General features: G+C 37.6%; 1 pseudogene; it reads left to right on the forward strand.

The window, feature by feature from the left end:
- LOC122754637 overlaps positions 1-15,604 on the forward strand; it is a 56,703-nt pseudogene extending 41,099 nt beyond the window's left edge.
- Positions 15,605-15,881: the final 277 nt, after the last annotated feature.

The following is a 15,881-nucleotide window of genomic DNA, read 5'->3' on the forward strand; positions in this document are numbered from 1 at the left end:
TGTGCTCCACATAATTACAGCTTAGAGAGTAATTAAAAAAAAAAACTTTGGATAAATGGGTTTCTGATATGACAGGTTTTATCTAGGAAGCTGCACTAAAATAACCAGTAGTATTTATCAATTATGCTTCAAAATCTGAAAACAATGATATACAAATGATATGTAATGAGGAAGATTTTCCTTACATCTAAATGACTCCTGGAGAATGATGTGTTTTGGGGGAAGCCAAATAAACTGATCCTCAAAGCTATGTGTAGTGCATAAAAGGCAGCGTTTTATAACATTTGTTTCACAAATTTTTATTTTGTAAAATAATATCAAAGTTAGAAAACAATGGACAATAGATGACTTTTCCTGTGGCCCGAAAATATAGGACTCTGGTTTTTTGTGAGTATACTGATGTTAATAAAAAAAATAATTTGCATGTAAATTGCCTCTTTCTACATGTAATTTTGATTTTTTGTAATTTTGTGAAACTCTCCCAATTGTCAATACATTCTTTTAATATTCCTTCTGTAGTGGAGGGCAAAGTATACTTGTGATCCTTGTTCTTATCCCCAAACCCAGAAGCATGAAGTTTTTTTGCTTGTTTGTTTATTTTTCAGGATCTGCCTGAAAACCAACAGGGAGATGTTTGTTTACCAAAGGAAGTTCTCACTGAAAAGGAGCATTTACTGAATAGACCAATGGAAATGGAGTTCTACATTGTGCAGCCAAATTCACAAATTATTTATTCTCATGGCCTTTTTCCTCATGTCTCATTCCTGGATAGGAATATAAATTACTTACTCTGCATTACAAAACAGCAAAGGTCTTTTGATCTTTGGGGAACACACAGAACCCCTCCTAGGCAAAATGGTACCCAGTTGGAGGAGGTAGAATAATAATAATAATTAACAATAATAATAATACCTAGAATTCTTATAACACTTACTATATGATGCCAGGCATGTGATAAACACTTTACAAATACTATCTCATCTAATCTTTTTTTTTTTTTTATTTCATTTAATCTTGAAAACAACCCTGGGAGGTAGGTGCTATTATTATTCCAATTTAACATTTGAGGAATTGAGACAAACAGAGATTAAGTGATTTGCACAAGTTCACGGAGCTAGTTAAGTGTCTGAGGCAGGGTTTGAACTCAGGTGTTCCTGGCTGGAGAACTAGCATTCTAACCACTCTACTCTTACCTGTGTCAATATAGATGTTAATCTCACTGAATAAGGGGTCAGAAAAATCACAAAATGTCCCCCCAAAAGTCCCACAAAGTCAAGGTTGTGGGACCTAGTCCCCTTTCAGAATGAGGTATACCATAGCCCTCCATATTGGTGCCTTGAAAAATCTGAGGTTACGGTGATTCAGGAATATTCTACATTGTCTTCAAAGGATAGAAGTCTCCCTCATCTACAACTCTTGCCTGAGCTGCCTAAGTGTGGATTTCTAACTAAGCAGAATAGGAATGTTGGACACCAAGAAATGTCATTAGGATTTTATTTCCGTGGGGAAAAGATAGGAAAACAGCCTGAAACTGATGTCAGATTTCTATTTGAAAAGTACAACAAACAGTAGATAATCTGAGTACATTTCTCTAATTATTTTTTTTGTCTTTTTTGTGTGTGTGAGGCAATTGGGGTTAAGTGACTTGCCTAGGGTCACACAGCTAGTAAGTGTCAAGCATCTGAGGCTGGATTTGAACTCAGGACCTCCTGAATCCAGGGCTCATGCTCGATCCACTGCGCCACCTAGCTGCCCCCTCTAATTATATTCATAACAAATGTTTTGATTTTTTCAGAAATAATTTTATAATTAGTGACAACATTTTATCTTACTAAAAGCTCAGTCATACTTCCTACCCCTTTCTTGGCCATCCTGACTGGAATCTTCTAAATAAAAGTCACTTTTCCCTAGCTCCAAAACCTAAATAACTTAAAGATGCCCCATGCCCAAAGATAAACCCAACTTAAAGACCACTAAGAAGCCTGAAGATTTTCCAAAACCCATTATGTCTCTTTTAGTTTTATAGCTCTTTATTCATTCTAAGAGGTTTAACACACCCTCATTTCTCCCCTATTTCTTCTGACTCCATTCTTGACAATCCTTTCTTTTTAGCTGGGGAAAGAAAGAGGGAGGAAATTTCCCTGCTATCAATCACTTTTCTAAGGATAGTTGCCTCAATTCTCCCTAGTGTTTCATTTTCCCTAATAGTTTTTTTTTTTCCTCCTTCAGATTTATTGAGTCAATTGGTGTTTCTCAAATGTTTCCTCATACCTTTCTCCATTATGTGTCCTTGATGTTTTCTTTTTGTTTTTGTTTTTGTTTTGTTTTTTTTTAGTGAGGCAATTGGGGTTAAGTGACTTGCCCAGGGTCACACAGCTAGTAAGTGTCAAGTGTCTGAGGCCGGATTTGAACTCGGGTCCTCCTGACTCGAGGGCTGGTGCTCTATCCACTGCGCCACCTAGTTGCCTCCCTTGATGTTTTCTAAAAGCTCTTCCTGAAGAGGTAGAGTGAAAAGGTAGGTAAGATAGTGAGACTATAGATAATTACAATGTATAGCCTCAATTTTCCTTTGGTAAATGCTTTTCTTCCCATTGTGCATATATGTGTTTTCCTTTTCAACGGCAAATTAAAATTAACTCTCTATTCTAAAACAAAAACAAAAACAAAAAACGTATCAACCATGGAACAAGTCCCCACAACTATGACATACTTAATTCATGAAAATATGGAAGTATCTAAAGGATTAATGTAATAACACTTTTTTTTTTCTGGGGTTGGAGGGGGCGGGGTTCAGGCAAGGGATTTTCTGGATAATTGCTACAGGTCTTCATTTTGTTATTAGAAAGCCTTCCCCACTAAATTGCTAATAAGAAGGCCCTTACAAAGTTGAGGTCATTGTGACCCTACATTTTCTGAGTATTATAGTGCTAGTTGAATATCAAAGAGTCAAGGAGGCAGCATCTCCCTGGTTCATTTAACTTGTCTTCAATTTTGTCTTCAAGGCTTACCATCTCTTTACCACTAGACTCTAACCCTCAGGAACTGATCAATCAACAGCATTCTGCTCTGATTAAAAAGCATTGGTTTTTAATTCATTTACATTAACTAAATTTGTCTAACATCCAGGATGATTTTGAACTTCCTAATTGCAGTAGTACAAACATATCAAAGTTAATTCAGAGAAGAGGACATATTTTATGCTTCTGATAATATGCAAGAAAAGGACATGTTGGCAGGGCATATTCTATAAGGTCATTTCATTTATGGAATGGCATCCCTCACTAGTTAATTGTCACTGTAAGCAGTTCTCTGGATTTACTGATGTTGACTAAGAAATTACATCATAAAGAAAATTCAATAATCTATAGCCCCTTCATTGCTAAATATTTTTAAACATAGTTCTGTCTTTAAAAAGAGCACCGATTTTAAAATTACATGCAACAAAGTACAAAACAAAGTATTATCACAAATTTAAATGTTAATAAATGGCCACAGCTTTCTCTGAACCTAAAATCTCCTTTTTGTATCCCAGTTTGCTTTCACAGTTCATCTTTTTTCTGTGTCAAATGTAGATTTATTTCTATGCCATAAATGTATGAACATCTTAACCCTCATATCTAAAATAACCCTCAGAGTAGCAGAGAATCTTCATTTCAAACTCTATTATACTCTTAATATTGTTTCTTAAACAGAATCCATAAAATAGTCCCCTTCCATATGCTGGGTGTCATGCAGAAGACACAACAGTTGTCTCTAACACATGGGTTTGAGATGTCAATTTACTAAACATTAGCATAGGGAAAATTGCAAATGGCTTCAGGAGAAGGATGATTGACAACATATGTCGTTATCATTGCAAACTTTGTTAAAAGAGTCCCTAATTAAGTAACACATACACAGGATGCTTTAGATTCAAACACTGCTTCATCCTTCTACTCCCATCTTAACTAAAATGGAACTCTAGACTTCATATTTAAAGCTAGATTCCAAATATGCCTCTGCAAAGTCTTTAGCATAATGTATCTTCAGGCTTGGGCAAGGTTTAAGCAATTTGCACCCCCAAAAATAAAAGTAGTCAATGAAAGGAATTAACTAAGTGAAAACAGAGGCCTGTTAATTGCAGCATCTGTGTACCAAGTAGGGTGTTCACTGCTGTAAACACTATAAACCAGTACATAAACAGTACGTAAACAGAATTAGTTCCTCTCAGTTAACTCAATGAGCATAAAAATAATAGACATATCAATCATAACAAATCGTGAACTATATGTACTATGCCCATTTAAGACCCCTCAGGGTATCATAAGTGTGAAGGTAGCTCCAGAGAAGTGAAATTCTCCAGAGAAAATAAAAAGGCTATGCAAATACAAATTTCTAGAGAAATTAATCACTGCCTTGACATATGTTGCTGGCATCTTTAAACATACTGATAACTAGCATGACTGCTTTAATCCTAGAGTAGAGTTCTAAAAATAGTTGACATTTTACAGTTTCTATAGTAACAAAGAAAATGGCATCCTACAATACTTCCATTCCAGCTGAGCTGAATGCTTTTTCAGGATTGCCTATACACATCTCAGCTATATCATTGTCAATGGAACAACCTCTACTGCTTTCTCCATGGTTTGGTGTGTGTAATCACACCAAATTGACTGTCACTGTGTCAGTATGAGCTCCTTACTAAGCATCAGTAGGAAAACCAAAGTTAATGAGTTTCTGGTATATTTCCATTTCAAATTGCGATGGAGCAAAGGAGAAGCCATTATTATCTACAGGCATAGTAGGAGGTTCCCATCATCAAAGGTTTCAAACACAAATTCCACAGCCCTCAACACTATTAAGTGCAGCCCCAACAGATTAAAATGTAATTAGGAAATATTTTAAAAAATAAATTAAATACAATAAAAAAGTCAAGACAGCCCACAGGGATCTTTATTTATGGGTTAATGCACCCCTTTTATTTGAGTTTGACACTACTCTCCTACATCAAATAATTTCAAGTTAACCGGGAAGGCTATTCTACTAAGAAAGCATCTCTTCTCCCACCTGCCTGCTGCAAGGTTTGATCTATTTCTATAGGAGTTTTATTCCCCTGGGAAGCTATCACCTACCATGCCATCCACTTTCAACATGCAAAAAGACCTGGGAAAGATAATATAGTAAACTGAACTCAGTCATCCAAAAGTTTACTGTGAATTAGTTTATCAGCTAAGTTTTCCCTGATTAAAAGATTCAGAGTGGAGACTGGAAAAGAAGAACAAAGAAGTTGGGTTTTTAAGACTTTACGCTGAGCTCAAGAGAAAGAAAAAAGAGACCTTCAGATTTCCATTAAGGTTATAAATTTATCAAATCATTAATTTTAGATCTGGAAGGTATGTTCAAGCTCACTTCGTTCAACCTCTCATTTTGCAAACTGACACCTAGAGAGTTTAAACAACTTGTCTAAGGCAACACATATTATAAGATATCAGCAGTCTAATGACTTTTTTGAAAATATGCATGAATCTGAAAATGCCTTTGACCTTCTTGCAATCAAAATTGGGATAATGAACTAGCTAGATACTCCATTTTTGATGTTCTTTCTCTCTCTCTCTCTCTCTCTCTCTCTCTCTCTCTCTCTCTCTCTCTCTCTCTCTCTCTCTCTCTCTGTCTGCTTCTGTCTCTGTATATCTCTGTCTGTCTCTCTATCTCTCTATCCCTCTCCATAGATTTGACATTGGAAGGGCTACCACCACTTGGTAGAACCTTGTTTGGTGGTATAGGTAAATAAAAAGTAATCTTTAACCCTTCTTATTGAACAACTTTCATCCCTTTATTGCATGTAAATCTTTGGTAATTTGGAAAATTCCCCAGTGGTGCAGGCTGACAATATCCATGGCTAAACTATGAAGATTGTAATTTCAAAATCACAGTATCAAAATCACCATATCTTAGAACCAAAAGGATCCTTAAAGATCACCTAGCCTGATTGTCACTAACCTGAAGTTCATGAACTTTTTTTAATAACTTTTAAAAATACAAATTGTTTGCTCTGTTATGTTATGTATATTGTTTTTGCATTTAAAATTACCAGGCTAACAAAAAGGCCCATGATGAAAGAAAAAAGAAAGGTTAAGAATTTTCTCGGCCAAACTCTTCATTTTAGAGGTAAGGAAAATTAAGTACAGAAGGTTTAAATGAATTGCCTAATGACACAAAGCTATCTAGTGGCAATGACAGTATTAGAGCCCAAGTTTCTTGAATCCTGGTTCAAGATTCTATATACTATTTTGTACCACACAGTTTAAAACAATTGGTCTATAATTTTTAATGAAGTGTGAATTAAGGTGGAAGAATCAAAGAGATATTTGTGTGTGGAAATTGTATTCAATGTGAAATATGAAAGCCATGTTTATGATGAAAATAACATGCATAAAACGAACTTTGAATATTCCTGTGTTTTTTCTTTGGTTTTGTTAAGTTGCAAATCAAGTCCTGCTCACTCTCACTCTCTTACTCTCACTCTCTCCATATAAAGAATCCTCTAAGTTTTGCTTTAGGTACATTCTAAGTGTTCTGGTATGATTGCTAATGATTGCCATTTTCTTTAATATTTTCTCCTATGGCTCAGCAATTCTTTTTGACTAGTAGGCTTCTGCCAGTCGTAGAAGACCATGGATCAGTGCCTTGAAGAGCCATAGGCCACAGTGTGGCTGTGCAGTCCAATACAGGAGCTGCAATGAGGACAGTGGAAAACTGCGCTCTCTGTTGCCTGTCGGTTCCTGTCTCATTTGTTTTTCTTCCTCCCGAGCTTGAAGGCCCATCTCAGCTGCATGCAAGCTGCTCCTGAGTACTGAACTCCATTGGGTGCCGTCCTTGGCCATCTCCTCCCAGCTGCCGGTATCTATTCCCAGAGCCCTCAAGTTCTGCTTGCATACATCTCTGTAGCGAAGCTGGGGGCGTTTAGCAGGTCTTTGGCCTGAGGCTAACTCGCCATAGAGTACATCTTTAGGAATGCACCCATCTTGCATGCAGTGCACATGACAGAGCCAGAGTAGCCGTCTTTGTTTCAGTAGCGTGTAGATTCTCGGAAGTTGCGCGCATTGGAGCACTTCTGTGTTGGTGATCCTATCTGACCAAGATATGCCAAGGATGTGCCAAAGGCAGCACATGTGGAAGCTGTTAAGCTTCTTCTCTTTTCTAGTGTATGTAGTCTGTTAAGGGCTAAAATTCTAGCTAGTCTGTCTAAAATATTTAATGAGTGGTCGCCAATAAATTATAAGCTTTAGCAAGAGTTAGACTTTTAAGCATTTATTAAGGAGAATAAGAATTTGGTAAAGAGAGAGAAAGGCCTAGATTCCTATCTATTAAAGGGAGAGCACATTTCTAGCTCCGCTCTCCACCCGAGTCCAGAGGAAAGAGCGCGAGACCGAGTGCCAGTCTCTTCCTTCCTCCTCCCACTAGTCCGCGTCACTTCCTGATGCCAAAGAAAAGACTCCTGGTCTTGCCCTCAAAGACCTTCGCTTCATGGGCAGAACTCTTCTACAGTAAGTCTCCAGCAGGTGGCGTTATTCCAATCGTTACAGTCCCCCCTGTTGTTCCTCAAGAAACAAAATGTTTCCTTGACGGAACAGTAAAAAGAATATAATAACTATTGCTAACTAATAATATGTGAACAACAATATAGAAAAGGAAGAGAGGAAAGTTTTGTCCAGAAGGGCGATTTTTTGTCCTCATGAACCGACACTTTGACATTGGTCTTGCAAAGGGAGGGCCTCTGCAGAGAATACATATTACAGATGGTGTATATTATAACTGAAAAAGAAAAGAGAAAAAAACAAAACAAAACTGTTCATTTAAAGTCTCTGAAAGTCTTTTCTCAGATGTCCTCTAGGTGTAGTCATGGAATGGAAGTCTTTTCAGGGGTTGATGTGTGGATACTGGTAATCAGCCAGGAAAATTTCCTACAAAATTGAGCTTAACACAACTTTAAAATAGCTTTGTCAATAATCAAATCAAACAATGAAAGTTCTCAAAAACATGTCTAAGGGAATTCAGAATCTTGGTTGTTACACATGAAACATATAATAAAACAAAAATTGAAACATTCTTTAAAATTATAATCTTACTATAGTCCCCCCCTTATGGAGGGTAATTGAGAAGACAATTGCTGCAATATTAATTATTAAAAATAATTTTTATCTGTTTCATCACTTTTTGCATCATCTGCCTAATTATCCTCATGCCATTATGAGAAATTTAAAAATCTAATATAATTGGTAACAGGTGTCAAGGCCAAATTCAACACTGTTATTTATCATGACACCTGAGATAATTATGGGGGTTACCATAAAAGAACAGAGAAATGATGGGATATGAGCATTCCCACACTTGAGCAATATATACTGCCCATGCAGTATGCCAGGCTTAAAATAGGTGGATGGAATATATGTCCATGTCACCGAACATATTGGAGGAAACTGAGTCAGACTTAATCAGATGCATGGGATTGAGATTTGTCCATGGCATCAGGCATATAGGAGGGAGCATAGAAACCAGGTGTAGAAGTGAGATGGATGGGATCAATACTTCCAGCCATCTGTACAATATTGTGGGGAAAAATAAAATAAAATATTAAACCAAGAGAATCCAACCTCAACATTTATCAAAAGCCGTTCCCTCGGCCATACCTTGACTTCATGCATGTCTCCCCTCATGTGACAGTTCAGTGTCTGCTCTTGCATGTATTCCTCTTGTGATTGGATGGCATCTGATAACTCAGAATAAAGGCAATTAATGTCTTAAATGATAAGTTCCCATAATCCAAGTCTCATATGGATTTAAAAATTGAGGATAATAAATGATTGCAAAAAATGTGAATACATCTTGACTCAGAACACAATATATAATTATGCAACAATTTCAAATAATACCCCTTTTTTTACTTAGTATACAATTACTTTTGTGAAAAATCAGAACATATTTAAATACAAGTTAAAGCATAACAGAATCTCAAAGAAAACTTTTTTTTTTTGAAAAAAGAAAACTTTTACAAATGTTCCCCTTTTTTTTTTGGAATATGCTTATTAAAAATAATACTTCTAGAATCAATTTACACTTGCCATGGCAACCAATTTGCCAGGGAAATGCTTTAAAGAGTTTGATCAAATAATCAGTTGAGAAAAAATAACAAAAACAAACAACTCAGAATATGGGAGCACAATACTCCTAGAATTAACATTGTATTATGAAATCAAAACCATCTTGCAATGTTTCAAAATTAGAGAGATGAATAAATAGAAAAAAATACAAGACAAAAAAATAAAATACAATGAAATTCAAACTAGGGAAATCTAAATGATTATGAACTTAATATTAATAAGAGTATTATAAAATATAAACTTGATCACATGACTATAAAAAGCTTTTACAAATATTCTCCTTGTTTTAAAAACTCAGTATAAAATACAATCTCAAAAGCATGAAAATCTCTCAAAATAAACCCATACCATTAATTTCAAAATGTATATGTAATAGCATAGAAATCTATGTAACCTCTGAACTGACATTAATAATCTGAGTAAAGTTAGAACACTTTTGCTTTCGATATCTAAAATCCCCAATACTCATATCAATACCTTGCTGCTTGCTTCTACATTTCTGTAAAATATATACCCTTCCATGGCAAAAGAAGCAGAGTCTAGGACTATGGTGATGATTGTCATTCTTATTCAGCTTAAGTTTTTCTTCTTTAACCCCTCTATATTGTCTGTCAGTCTTTTCACCATACAAATGCTTTATAAGATTACTAATTAAAGACAAAAGCAGGTTAGCAAAATTATGAACAAACGAGCATATCTGAAATTTAAAGGGTTTTCTAAGGTTGTCTCAGAAGCACAGCCAGGCTGGGGAAGGGCTGAGCCTGAAGCTGCAAATGCAGGTAGAGAAAATTGAGCAGGAGCATTAGATCTCTGGACTTCCAAGGCAGGGGAAGCAATGGGCTTGGCCATGGGAGTAGAGGGTGGGGTCTGGAGAGGAGGGGAGGGACCAGAGCAATTTGAATCAGACTTGATTTTGAACTCAGGCCTGGATTCCTCTTCCCCCACTTTGCCTCCAGGTGCTAGGGGATTAAAAGCTTCTAGAGGGTGGGTCATTGCCTCCAGGCATGCAAAATTAAAGCAACAATTAGTGTTAGAACTGGGAAAAGCTGAGGTTTCTCTGAAAAAGCATGGTTGGGAGAGAGAGAGATATTTCCTTGTGTAAGTACCTTGCTGGCTCCTCCAACAAAAATAAAAAGAAAAATAGAAAATCCACAAAAACAAAGCATTAACATGATCTTATCCCCCATTTGTCTGGTTAAACAGACTAAAATCAAAAATAGGGTAATTAAGGAGTTTAAAAGGTCCATTCGAAAAAATTTAAAGGGAAAACACAGCCAGTACGCCAGTACTTAGCAGTTAAAGGGAGAGCGTAGGGGAAATTTCTTACCCAACCAGAAGATCAGAAGACTGAGGTTTAGCTTTCCTCTTCGTGGTCAGCCATCTGTTAAGGGCTAAAATTCTAGCTAGTCTGTCTAAAATATTTAATGAGTGGTCGCCAATAAATTATAAGCTTTAGCAAGAGTTAGACTTTTAAGCATTTATTAAGGAGAATAAGAATTTGGTAAAGAGAGAGAAAGGCCTAGATTCCTATCTATTAAAGGGAGAGCACATTTCTAGCTCTGCTCTCCACCCGAGTCCAGAGGAAAGAGCGCGAGACCGAGCGCCAGTCTCTTCCTTCCTCCTCCCACTAGTCCGCGTCACTTCCTGATGCCAAAGAAAAGACTCCTGGTCTTGCCCTCAAAGACCTTCGCTTCATGCGCAGAACTCTTCTACAGTAAGTCTCCAGCAGGTGGCGTTATTCCAATCGTTACAAGTCCATGTTTCGCTGCCATACAGTAAGGTACTCAGGACCCATGCTCTATAGATGACAAATTTGGTTCATCTAGTCAGTTTACTGTTTGCCCAGACATGCTTGGCAAGCTTAGACATGTTTGAAATAGCTTTCCCAATCCTCTGAGTGATCTCAGAATCAAGTGATAAAATGTCACTGACAATAGAGCCAAGATACGAGAATTGGCTTACAACATCCAAGTGGTAGCTACTGATATGTATCAATGAGGGCAACATAGCACTCTGACACATGACTTTCGTCTTTTTAAGATTAATGGTTCTAACTTAGGGCAGCTAGGTGACATAATGAGTAGAGAACTGGGCATGGAGTCAGGAAGATGAGTTCAAATTTGGCCTTACTTGCTGTGTGACCCTGGGCAAGTCACTAATCCCTGTTTGCCTTAGTTTGCTCATCTGTAAAATGAGCCATAGATGGAAATGTCAAACAACTCCAATATCTTTGTCAAGAAAAAATAAAATAAGGTCACAAAGAGTTGGACATGATTGAAATGACTGAACAACTATTTTAATCCTTTGATTACCTTTTAATCCTTTCATCAGAGGCCTTTAAAAATTCTAAACATAAATATCCATATATAATAATTATGTATACATAGTCATATACATGCATATGTATGTCTGAATATGGATATGGGTATATGTACACATATTTATACATATGGGCACATATGCATATTGAGATGCATACAAATACATATCCATGTACTTGTGCACATGCAATGTACATATGTGTATGTGTATATGTATATATACTTTGTGCACACGTGTGTGTACACATGCACATGTATTGTACTGACATGAACATGCAAACATATTTATGCTACATGCACACATAAGTAAGTTTTACTCAAGTAAAGGTTTAGTGTGAAGCAGTATAAAGAGAAGCTAATGCAGGACTTTGCTAATTTTCTCAGCCTTCCCATTTCTTCTAGGCTTGGATAATGTGAATTACATTTCTAAACAGTGAAAATGTGTGTGTGTGTGTGTGTGTGTGTGTGTATGTGTGTGTGTGTTGGAGGAGAAAATAAGCATTTGGCTGTTTTCTAAATGTTTCTGTCCTCTTCTTGATATCTGAATTTTTTCTTGTCTCCCAGCTAAAAAAGAATTAACTTTTTAGGGTCATCTGGGTGGTGCAGTGGATAGAGCACTGGCCCTGGATTCAGGAGGACCTGAGTTCAAATCCATTCTCAGACACTTATCACTTACTAGCTGTGTAACCCTGGGCAAGTCATTTAACCCCAATTGCCTCACCAAAAGAAAAAAAAGAATTAGCTTTTTACCCTCTAGAGGAAGGTGTTACAATTGAAACACTGAACTTTACTATAAGAATCCTTACGGGCAATGAAGAGATAATTTAAGACTGTAGAATAGAATTTTTCACTTCTTGCAAGGTCCAGCTGAAGCATCACCTTCAGCATGAAGCCTTTCTTTAGCTCCTCAGTTGCTAGTGCCTTCCCTCCCTAAAGAGTTTTTGTTCATCTCCCTTTAATTTATTTTTATTATCTACATATGTCTTCTGTATTTACTTATTTAGTTTCTACATGTTTATTCTATATATACTTATATATGTAGATATTGTGTTTCCTGAGAATATGTAAGGTTTTTTTTTTACAATAGGAATAGTTTCATTTTGTCTTTGTATGCCAAGGCTGTAAGAAACTGCCTGTCACATACAAGACATTTAATAAATGATTGTTGATTGATTTAATGATGGTGATTTTCCAGATTAGCAATGAACATCTTATCTTAGTGATCTTATTGAGAAAGGATGTCCCCATCCCCTTCCCCTTCTTTTGCCCTACAGTACAGCCTGAAAATATAAAACCAATGAAGAATTCTTTCAAGCCAACTTTTAACCCTCTGCCTCAAAGGAATTAACAGTGACAGCTTTTGCAATTAGTCTAGGATCTTAGCTACTAGAGACGATGATAAACTCCCAACAATGGCCTCACTCCAGTTTCCAATGAAATTGGTGCCCATCATAGAAATTGCAGTTGAATTAATTGGTTCATTGGCTGACAGTATCAGCAGAGGGGCCAAGGGCTGAGCCACCCACTTATTGCTTGAAATGTTCTATCCCAACCAAGCTGGCCAGCATGAGTGAGAGAGCTGAGTTCCCCCAGGGCTTATATAATGCGCATAATGCACAAATTGAAGACTTTGGTATCCAGGGATGTCAATCTGACACCTTTCATAAACATCAAGTTTGCCCAAAAAAAAAATGTAAAACCAAAGTTGTACTGTGGGTATTTAATAAACATTAGATGATAAGATATTGCAGAAAATCAGGGAAAAAAAAACAACTAGAGCACTGGAGTAAGAGAGGGAAATGTTATTAAATGAATACAATTTTTGTTTAATTCCATGTGAAATGCTTCTCATTTAAAGACATAATTAAAATAGACATTTAACATATAAACTGAAATTTTATAGACACACACACACACATTTAATATTCATTTAACCTGAAAGTCATTTACTCTCACTTCATAGTTATTAAATTTGAAAGTTTTTCTATATCACATTTTGGGTTTTCTTATTAAAAAGTCTCCTGTTTTGTTCACTTTCTGCTAGCAAAGGTAATGAATGAACAGTGATGTCATTTCTTATTAAAAAAATAACAGAATAGTAAATAAATAAATTGGGGGAAAAAAGTTCTGAAAAACTTCAAGGTAAAATAGAAATTTTTATGGTTAAACCAAAAGATTTGTGAAGATTAAAGAAACAGAAGATATAAATAAGGAATCTAGTGCAAACCCCACAAAAGAATAGGCTGAGATCATTTTCCAGCCAAAGACAGCATAGAAGGTCTACAGGAGAGTGCTGCTGTGCTAAGGCACAAGTAGAGCCCAATGCCATAATCACACTGACACAGACACAGTCCCAGGCAGGCTTAGCCAGGGAAAGAGACCCCTGGAGCCTCTGAATCAGCTGCAGCTCCAGTGTTGTGTGAAACTATGCTCAGAGTATGGTGAGAGGGCTGAGTGCTTGACTAGGGAGAGATTACAGAGCCCTCTGCTGGCACTCAGGCAGAACTTGGGTGTTTCAACCCTGCTGGGAAATCAGCTTGACTGGCAGTGGCCCAGGTGAGGGAGGGATGCAGGCTTCTCAGAGTTAACAACCACAGCACACAAAGTCTTATTCTCTGACTAATTAGCAAGTTGGCATGGGGTTATCTATGGGCCAGGAAACAGGGCAGGCTAGAGAAAAACCTGCCCCCCCTTAAATCTTACCACCTGGGACCCCCTGAAGCTTGGGACAATGCAGCCTGGAAATAGCATCCCACATTAAGGAGTTAAAAGTCAAGTAAAATATAAGCAAGATAAGCAGAGAAAGATGCAGACCATAGAAAATTTCTTTAGTGACAAGGAAGATTGAGGTGTACCCTCAGAAAAGGATAGCAATGTCAGTGCTCCTTCATCCAAAGCTTCCAAGAAAAATATAAATTGGTCTCAGGCCATAGAGGTGCTCAAAAAGTAGTTTGAAGATAAGGTCAGAGAACTAGAGGAAAAAATGGAAAGAGAAATGAGAGTGATGCAGAAGGGTCATAAAAAAAAAAATCTCAACAGCTTGAAAAGCCAAATTGGCCAAATGGAAAGGAGGTACAAAAGCTCTCTGAAGAAAATCATTGCTTAAAAATTAGGATTGAGCAAATAGAAGCTAATGACTTTATGAGAAATCAAGACACAATAAAGCAAATCCAAATGAATAAAAATATAAAGAGCAATGTGAAATATCTTCTTGGAAAAACTGATGACCTGGAAAATAGGTCCAGCAGAGATAATTTGAAAATTATTGGTCTACCTGAAAAAAATGATCAAGGAAAGAGCTTAGATATCATTTTCCAAGAAATTGTCAGGGAAAATTGCCCTGATATTCTAGAAGCAGAAGGTAAAGTAGAAATTGAAGGAATCCACCGATCACCTCCTGAAAGAGATCCCAAAATGAAAATTCCCAGGAATGTTGTGGCCAAATTCCAGAGCTCCCAGGTCATGGAGAAAATATTGCAAGGAGCCAAAAAAAACCAATTCAAGTACTGTGGAGCCACAGTCAGGATAGCATAAGATTTAGCAGCTTCTACTTAAAGGACTGGAGGGGATGGAATATGATATTCCAAAGGGCTTGAACACACGAGGAGACCTCCGGGGGAAGGAGGCAGCAGTGGTCCTGAAAGTGGAGGCCAGAGCCCTGGAGCCCTGGCCATAGCCGGCCAGTTCCGTGGCTATGTGTGGGACCCCATCCTGATCAACTCCCAGATCGTCCTCATGCAGAATGTCTACTATGGTTCCTTGGGTCTGTGGTTGGCCCTGGTGGACAGCCTGGTGCAGAGAAGCCCCTCTCTGGACCAGATATTCAGCCTGGAGATCCTGGACTTCTCTACTCCTCCTGGCCATCTCTCTATGATGGCCTTCATTCTCAATGCTCTTAACTGTGCTCTTGGTTTGTTATACTCCATCCGTCAAGGTAAACAATGATTGGACTTCACTGTCACAGTCCATTTCTTCCATCTACTGGGATGCTGGATCTACAGTTCCCATTTCCCCTCGTCACTGACATGGTGGCTGGTGCACGCTGTGTGTATTGTCCTGATGGCTGTGATTGGGGAGTACCTCTATTTGAGGATGGAGCTCAAGGAGATCCCCCTTAACTCTACTCCCAAATCCAATGTCTAGGAGATTGACTTCTGGGGCCGTGCATACCCTCCAGGTCTTTTTGCTGGCACTGAGAGGGACTTGGCCAATGTGAAGTTGACATTGGTGTGAGAGAAACAGACTCCGCCAGTCAGCCAGGGGGCAGTCAACCTGCATAAGCTGAGGCAATGGTGTCTGCTGAGAAGAAATGCAGCAGGAAGAGAACATTTCCTATGGGCAAAGGCAGAGTGAAAGGAGAAAGCAAAAATTGGAGATGTCTCACTCTTTCCACTATTCTTGCCATCATCCTTTTTTTTAA

The sequence above is a fragment of the Dromiciops gliroides genome, chromosome 4 (assembly GCF_019393635.1).
Source record: "Dromiciops gliroides isolate mDroGli1 chromosome 4, mDroGli1.pri, whole genome shotgun sequence".
Lineage (NCBI taxonomy): Eukaryota > Metazoa > Chordata > Mammalia > Microbiotheria > Microbiotheriidae > Dromiciops > Dromiciops gliroides.